Raw genomic sequence first — 8,675 nt, 5'->3', positions numbered from 1 at the left:
TATGGAAAATAATGAACTTTTATCACAATATGCAAATTTTTTGAGAAGGACCTGTACATAAACACAGAGTGAAAGACTACTGCCTTATATACTGGTTGCCATATTGTTTTTGGGCTTTGTGTGGGGTGGCAGCTAATGGTTATAATAAACAAGAGAGCCTAGTGGAAAAATTGCAAAGGAGTCGTGGCCTTACCTCCAAGCCACGCTGGCCGAGTTTTTGGCCCCTGTGAATAAATGGTCGTTCTGACCTCTTAATTTGATGAATTGAGCTGTCTGCTCGTTGCCTCCTAAAAGCAATTGAAATATTATAAGTTTTGCCTCAAACTACCAAACAAATGAGGCTGCTCAGTCGTAGCATTTTTATTTTAAGTTCACATTTTTTAGGGAAGACCTCCACCTTATAACACTTGTTTTGCTGGATATTTTGATAAACATTATACTTACATTTAAATGTGAATTCCTCTGTATACGCCACTGATGTCTCACCCGCCATGTTGTTTGAATATTAATTCTGTCCTCACCTGTGCGCAGTTTATTCTGGGATAGGGTGCGAGGTGTCCATCAGGTGTACATGTCCTCTGAGTCCCAAAGTTAAGGCCACGCCTCCGAAGTGCAGGAGACGCTCCGCCTTCGCGGGATATCCTAATTCCGCCAAGGTGTTCCAGGTTACTGGAACAACACCGTATACCTTCACATTTACTCTCAATAACTTAAGTATATTACAGTATGTAAGATAATACTTTTACCTAAAGGATAGTTCAGCCAAAAATTCTGCAATCATTTACTCACCCTTCAGTTGTTCCAGGTTTGTAATTTATATTTTTGGGTGAACGATCCCTTTAGCTAAGGTTTTAAATATGACTAGTAGTTTTTTCCCGGTGTGATATTAGTAGTTACAAAAAGTATATCACTATTTTTCCAACTAATTAAGTTGTCACAGCTTTAAACAGTTTCTCTTTTCCTTCTTTCCCTAGATCAGAGCAGACCCCTGAACTGCAGGATAAAGCTGAATGTGGCAGAGCTGGACAGGTGTTTAATGGTTTTGTTCTGAGCAGGGAGACCCTGACTGTGCTGCTGGATCTACTGGGAAGTGCCACAATCCAGATCCTGGTGTTTCTCTTCTGTCTGCCAGCAGTACATCATACAGATGGTCTCCAGAGTGTTTGACATGTGCCTCGTTCCACTGTCACCGCATTGTCCTCTGAGTCACTGAGGAATTGCTGGCCATTCACCAATATACTTACCTAATAAACAACAAAAAACACATTTAAAAAAAACTTATTCTTTTCTGATGTTAAACCTAAACTAAAATATAAATAAAAAAGTACTTATAGTAATGTATAGAACAATTTGTTTCTAATGTGTAAAAAAAATCTTCTCCCTTTTATTTACACATGTGAATATGCAAAACAAAAATACAAAACGTACAGAAAGTACACATACAAATAAACAAAAAAACAAAACTAAAAAATGAATAAAACATACAAATAATACATTTAACTTACAACAAAAAAAAAAAAAAATAAACTACAGAAATTAGGTTGTTTCACTGACAATATGACATTAAAAAAAAGATATTGAAAAATTACTGTTTTCTCTTGGCTAATAGAGAATGGCTTCCACTGTTTTCTCTTGGCTAATAGAGAATGGCTTATATACAATGCATTTGTTAAGCTCCCTCCATTCTCTCCTCTTTCTGGAGTTTTATGTCCTCCCTGAGCCGTTCCACCAGCTTCCACTCATGCCATCCTAAAGCTCATGCCATCTCATGCCATCCTAAATAAGAGTAAATAAACCACGCCTGTTAACAACAACAGCACAATGAATCTCAGCAAAAGTGTGTCTATTAACTTGCTTACTTTGTATTTTTTAAGTCTTTCCCCAGCAGGCTCATTTTTTTCCAGTATAGTACTAAAACAAGAGAAAATGGAAACACTTATGAAAAATATAAAGACAGGTTTGCAATCTTAACATCAGAAAATATTACACACCACAACATGCATACAAAATACTTAAGTGCTTAAATTTTAAAACATTTGTAGACATATCTTGAATGACAGCACCACAAAAACACAACAAAGGGAAAGACCATTGCCTTATATAGTGGCTGTCTTATTGTTTGTGGGCTTTATGTAAAAAAAAAAAAAAAAAACACCTGGGTTTTAACAGTTGTGAATTCCCACACAGAACTCTCACCTGCCTCTGAATATAAACACCTTCGTCACATGCACGCAAGTGATTCTGGGATATGGAAGGGTGCGAAGTGTCCATTAGATGCACACTTCATTTTCATGGGAAATAAAGGGCGCATTTGAAGTCGCTTTCGGAACTCGTTAGCCTTCGTTGCACCGCTGTGACGCATTCACACTTCAAATGTGGTCTTCGAAGTGCGCATTCTGACTTTGGGACAGCTTACGGCGTGACGCTGTGACGCATTCGCACTTCAAATGCGCCCTCCGGAGTCCATGCACTTAAGTTTGGGACACACACAGCTACTATATTAGATGTGATAAAGGTCATGTACTCTGTTGTACACGTGATTACCAAATAAGCAAGAATGTAGGGGAGGAATACAAAGGGTATGCAAAGCTATAAAAGGGAGAGAAAATCTGAGTGTGGGGCTGCACTTTGATGGTGAAGACTTACTCACTTTTATTTTTTCATTTTTGATTACTTATGAGTTATTGTCCATTCCCAGACAGCAGGTGACTCCGAGCCGGATCCGTATCTAAACCGGCAAATCCGCGTTACAACCACCTCCGTTTCACTGCTCTAATACAGATCCAGCCCAGGCCCGGGTTTTAGGATGCGGGAACAACAGTCGCAAAGCAGATTCGGGCCGCATCTGTGATACGAGCGCGCGATTTTTCTTTCTGCAGTTATATGGAATTACATTTGCTTCTATAAAAATGAACAAAACTTTATAAAAATGAACGAAACTTTATAAAACTGAACGTAACTTTATAAAACTGAACGTAACTTTTTCAGAAACTATCAAAAAAATATGCTATTACAAAAAAAGGAAAACACAACAAAAAATGAAAAAAATTAACTCAGGTCCCGCACAAATTAAACAGGCTCTCTCCTTCTTTCTTCTTCAAATATGTTTCATTCTTTGTTACGCATTTTTCAAAGATTAAATTCGTTTTCGCTAATCGTGGATTCTGAAATGCACTGCCACCAGATTTAAACTATGGCTCTGCATTTTTAAGTTTGGTGTTTTGACAACGGACCTCTTGGTGGCGGCGGTGCTTAACAGTGATCACTCTGATTGGATATTGATAGCTTTTTGATGGACAGATGCTCTCCTGACCCGGGAATTTCGGCGTCACTCAGTGGCGGTGCATATTGGAAAGCTCTGTGATTGTTTTTGTATTACTAAATATGTAATAAATATTTGGCCTTTTCTATCGTCTCAAGTCTGCAAAGATGAGGCTCTTGTGTCCTCAAGGCAGCTTGAATATATAGCTTGTGTTACTGAATGACAATAATAACCGCAAACGAACTGTTGCACACTGTAACATGAATAACAACTTTGAAACGATGTTATTGGTTGCGCTTCGTAACACAAGCTCTTCAAGCTGCCTTGAAGGACAAGCGGCGGAGGAAGATGATGCCGGCTGCCGTTCTCTTCTCTCTCCTGGAGCTCATCTGCACGGGGCTAGAGGCGTCGAAGGGTCCAAGTAATATTACATATGCTAATACAGAGCTGGCTTTATATTACATACAAATCACCCTTGAGAGCGTTTTTTTTTTGTTTCTGTTTTCTCCTTTTTTTATAATGCAGAGAGAACAAAAACATACACAAGTATAAACCCTCACAATAAATATTATCCCACCAGACAAAAAGAAAGAACAAAAACCACAATAAATAATAAAATAGAATTAAAAGAAAGAAGGGCCAAAATCTAAAGCCAAATTACACAAGGAGATCAAAAGGCAGAGGCAAAGTCTAACAGTCCTCATACGCTTTCTTATTTAGTAGATACTTAAGTTACATTCAAATAGTTTTTCCATTGCTTTTAGGAAAGCGGAAGACGGGTTTATAGTTGGAGAATGTGCATTTGTGAATGTGAAATTTGTTTTAGGAAAAGAATTTAAAGTAATAATAACAAAACTGATATTTTTTCGTGTGTGGGTGTCAGAGTCATAATGCACAAAATATAATGTTTTTACATATGTACTGAGAGCCCTGTGGCAACATCTTACACTTGACAAACACACCAATATCAATCCCCAATTTTTTCTTTTCTGCGTGTAATTGACATGACCCCAAATAAGTGTAACAGTTTCTTCAGAACTCAAAAAACAGAGCTGTAAAATCATGTCAAATTTAAAAAAATCTTTGTTAAAACTTCTTTACAGGGTAAACCGGTGTATGTGAGCTTAAAATAAATTTTTCACTTTGTCTGTGAAAAAAGAATTTGCGGTAGAGCAGACCAGATTTAAATCACCACCACTTCAACAACCGCCCCGCGAGCGCTTTCCAATATGCGCCGCCACACTGAGTGACGTCTGTGCTTGCCCCCAGTCAGAGCGCACCTGTTCCAACAAAAGCTCCTATCCAATCAGAGTAAGATCCTGTTAGCCCGCCCCCACGAGAGGTTTGTGGTCAAAACACCAAACAAAAACTGGAAGCGTAAGCGAAATCTTTGGCAAATGCATTTTCAGAATCCACGATCACGAAAATGAATCTTTGAAAACTTACAAAGAATGAAGCATATTTTTGAAGAGCCTGTAATTTGTGCGACTGAGTTCACTTTTTTCATTTTCATTGTGTTTTTCTTCTTTTGTAAAGGCATATTTTTGATAGTTTCTGAAAAAGTTACGTTCAGTTTTATAAAGTTACGTTCATTTTTATTGAACCAAATGTAATTCCATACAGTTAGAAGAGGCAGCCAGTCGGCACTCGATATCCTACCTCAAACTTCACAAAAGTAAGCAACATAGTTTGCTCATACTAGTATTAATGAATTAATTTCTTGATTATGTTGTGTACTCATTAACTTTAAAGTTTTTTTTTTGCTCCTTTGATCGGTTTTGAATTGTATTAGCTGACTTTAATGTTATCAGAGGAGAGCATGCTAACATGAAGACGGTCCAGAGGACTGTAATTATATGTAATTGACGAATTTAACTGCTTCTATTTATTATTTATGAACTATTAATAATTTTTATTTTTTATATGTGCTGCGTGGTAATGTCAGTGATAGGACTGCGTTGCATTAATTATGTCAACCCTTAAATAGCTAATGTCTCCTGTAGAGTGATAATGTTTTTGCTATAGACAAAGACATATGTGTTATCTATAACATTGTTCAGTCTGTCGAGGGCATATTTGTAGTGTTTAAAGTTTTAACACAGATGGAAAATTTCTACAACTATCCAATGAGCTCGGATTTTCTCAGATTATTCATTGTCTCTCAACCTACAGGACCGTTTAGGGTAGCCAAAATATCACAGATCTCTCACAAGTGTGTGCTCCTTCCTTACAAAGATAGATTTGTTGTCATGCCCTTTTTGCACAGCCAAAGTTATAGTGCAGAGATGGATTAGTTCTAGGACAGCAACATTGTGACGGCCCAGATCCAGCCCACATCTGGCACGTATGGAATGATGATCTGTTAACAGGCTTATTAAGGCTGAAATGACTCCATATTTAATATTAACAGATAAGATTGTGTGGCTCAGATAAGGTCCATGTCTGGTTTATTTCTTTGCTCTTGGCCTGCTATGGCCTGCTTGTGGCCCAGATCTGGCAAACAGGTGTGGATCACCCAAGGGCCGTCATTCAACACCAAATGTGGGCTAGATCATCATTCGTTATGGGCTGGATCTGGGCAGTCACAGTGTTGCTAAGTGGGCAGGTGGGGCTGTAAAAGGTGAGTGGTGGCAGACAAAACAATTGATGCTGACTAAAGACTGACTTAACACTCGGAACTGACGAAGAGCTGCTGTACTCCACAAAGGTTTCTGGAAACTTGTGGATTTTGACAATGTAGGGTTTTTGGATGACTCCTAAAGGCAACAGTTTTGAGATTTGGTGAGTGTGTGATATATTTGCTTTTTTCTATATTAGAATTCATTTGGTGCATACTATTGTGCATCAGAGGAGTTTTACCTTGTGATGCATTTTATGATAGCGATAATTATGCTGATCTGTACAGCAGCAATAATCACAGCGATCAGGACGTATAATGTAAGTACTGTATACGTACAATGTAAGTATCCACAATAAATAATAATAAAACTTATGTCAAAACTAGTTTCAGCAACCTATTTGAGACAACATTTTCCATTAATTCACAAGTTCACACTCACATACAATTAGAGGGGGTAAAGGGGGAGGGCTCCGAGCTCTTAATTCGGCCCAGAACCCAGAGTACTCCCCCCGTAAAATATTATCATGATTTTTGTTCCCCCATATCATACAATGCCAATATTTATCATGATATTAGTTTACCTACCATTAATGGGGAAGGAAATGCTTTCCACATATTTGTGAGACCTTGAGAATGAATGTACACATGTAAACTTGTTTGTTTACTCCACAGAGTAGATAACTTTTAATTTAGTAATGTGGGAATTCTAGATGTGAGTGAGAGAATGTTGGTCTTTGTTTGTCAATTCTGTTTACTCTACCTTGGTAGCTTTTCTAACCATGAAATTAAATTATTAAGAGTAACACTGGATTACATGTGGTGTTCCTTGTGCATGTACAATTTTGAATCTTTTGCAGGAAAAGGCAGGTTATGCTGGTTATAACAGAATTTAAAAAAAAAAAGCAAATTTATTGATTGAAAGAAAATGTCAAAAGGAGTGTTTCAAATATTGTGTGTCTAATGGATTATTTTTTCAAATATGTAACAATTTATGCAACAATTTCTTTTTTTAGATGTTTCTACTCATCGAATTTACAGGAACAAAAACTGTCAACATTATATCCGAGTCCTGGTTTGAGGATGGTGTCACTTGGTGGCCAAATTATAAAAGTGATGAACACATAAATACAGCTATCCAAAAATGTGAAGAGCCAGGAGCAGACTGGAAAAAGTTTGATGTTCGAGTCCTCTCAAGAACTGGAAAGGTGTCACAGTGTCTGGTCTGTGTATCCCTGGGTGTCCACTAGAGGTCTCACTTCCCCTTATCGTCACCCCACTTCAGAACTACATTTCCCACAAGTCTTGTTGGTACTCATCACTGTTCATTGTATTCAGCTGTTCCCACTTACATTGTTTGCACCTGTCTATAAATACCTGGTTTGTTTCTGTCTTTGTTACGGAGTCCTTGTTGAATGTCACCCTGCTATTTCGTGTTTCCTTGCCCGAGTTTATGTTTCTTGTTTTGGACTGCTTACCTGGATTTTGACCTTTGCCTGGCTAATTATGAGTTTTGGATTATCCCAATAAAACACTGCAATTGGATCTATCGAATCTTGTGCGTGTCGTGACAGAAGGACTCTGTCATGCCTAGATCAAGCAGTGTGGGATTTCGAATCTGTTCCCCAGCCACCATGGAGGAACGGAGGGGGAGACTCCTGAACTTAACCACCCTTCGTCAAAGGGGGAGTGAGGTGGGTGGCCTGGCGCAATTGTTTTTGACCATGGCGGTCGGGTTGGGTTATAATGATGCAGCACTGAAGGACTTCTTTAACAATTGTCTGGATGACCCTTTGCCTCAAAGGGAGATGAAGGGGCTGGAGATCCTGGACTTTTGGGGGTTTACCAAGTACCTGCGCCATCGGGCTCAGTGGGATACGTCAGCCACACCTGAGTCTCCAGCACCACCACACAGGAGGGCCGCCAGCCCAGCACCACAGCACAAGAGGGCCGCCAGCCCAGAGCCATTGCACAAGATGGACGCCATCCCAGGGCCACTGCACGAGTGAGCTGCCAGCCCAGCGCCACAGCACAAGATGGCCGAATCCACACGGTGTCGCCAGACAAGAGGGCCGACTCAACGCCTGAGTCTCTGGACAAGGTACCACCGACTCGCCGTCATAGAGGGCGGAGGAGGAGACCGGCATCAACCGTTCCTCAAGGCCCGGAGGCCGTTCCCGAGCAGGCCGCGGCCGTCCCGGAGGCGGCGCCCGAGGCGGCGGCAGAGGCCGATACGGTGCTCGAGGCGGTTCTTGAAGCCGAGGCCATTCCTGAGGCCGTTCCCGAGGCGGTGCCCGATGCCGTTCCGGAGGTCGAGGAGGTGCCTGATACCGAGGCGGTTCCCGAGGCGTGTACCAATGCCGAGGCGGTTCCCGATGCCGATGCTGTTCCGGAGGTCGAGGCGGTGCCCGACGCTGTTCCGGAGGTCGAGGCGGTGCCCGATGCGGTTCCGGAGGCCGAGGCGGTGCCCGATGCCGAGGCGGTGCCCGATGCCGTTCCGGAGGCCAAGGCGGTGGCCGATGCCGAGGCGGGGCCCGACGCTGTTCCGGAGGGCGAGGCGGTGCCCGATGCCGAGGCCGTTCCCGATGCCATGACCGAGGCCGAGGCCGTTCCCGATGCCATGGCCGAGGCCGTTCCCGATGCCGTGACCGAGGCAGTTCCCGATGCCGTGACCGAGGCCGTTCCCGATGGGGTGCCCGAGGCCATTCCCGATGCCTTGACCGAGGCCGTTTCAGAGGCGGTGCCCGAAGCCGAGGCGCCTCACGTCTCCACAGGCCGTCCAGAGCACCTTCACGT

Source organism: Cyprinus carpio, chromosome A13, assembly GCF_018340385.1.
Source record: "Cyprinus carpio isolate SPL01 chromosome A13, ASM1834038v1, whole genome shotgun sequence".
Classification (NCBI taxonomy): Eukaryota; Metazoa; Chordata; class Actinopteri; order Cypriniformes; family Cyprinidae; genus Cyprinus; species Cyprinus carpio.
The sequence above is the reverse complement of the archived record's forward strand: the minus strand, read 5'-3'. Positions refer to the sequence as shown.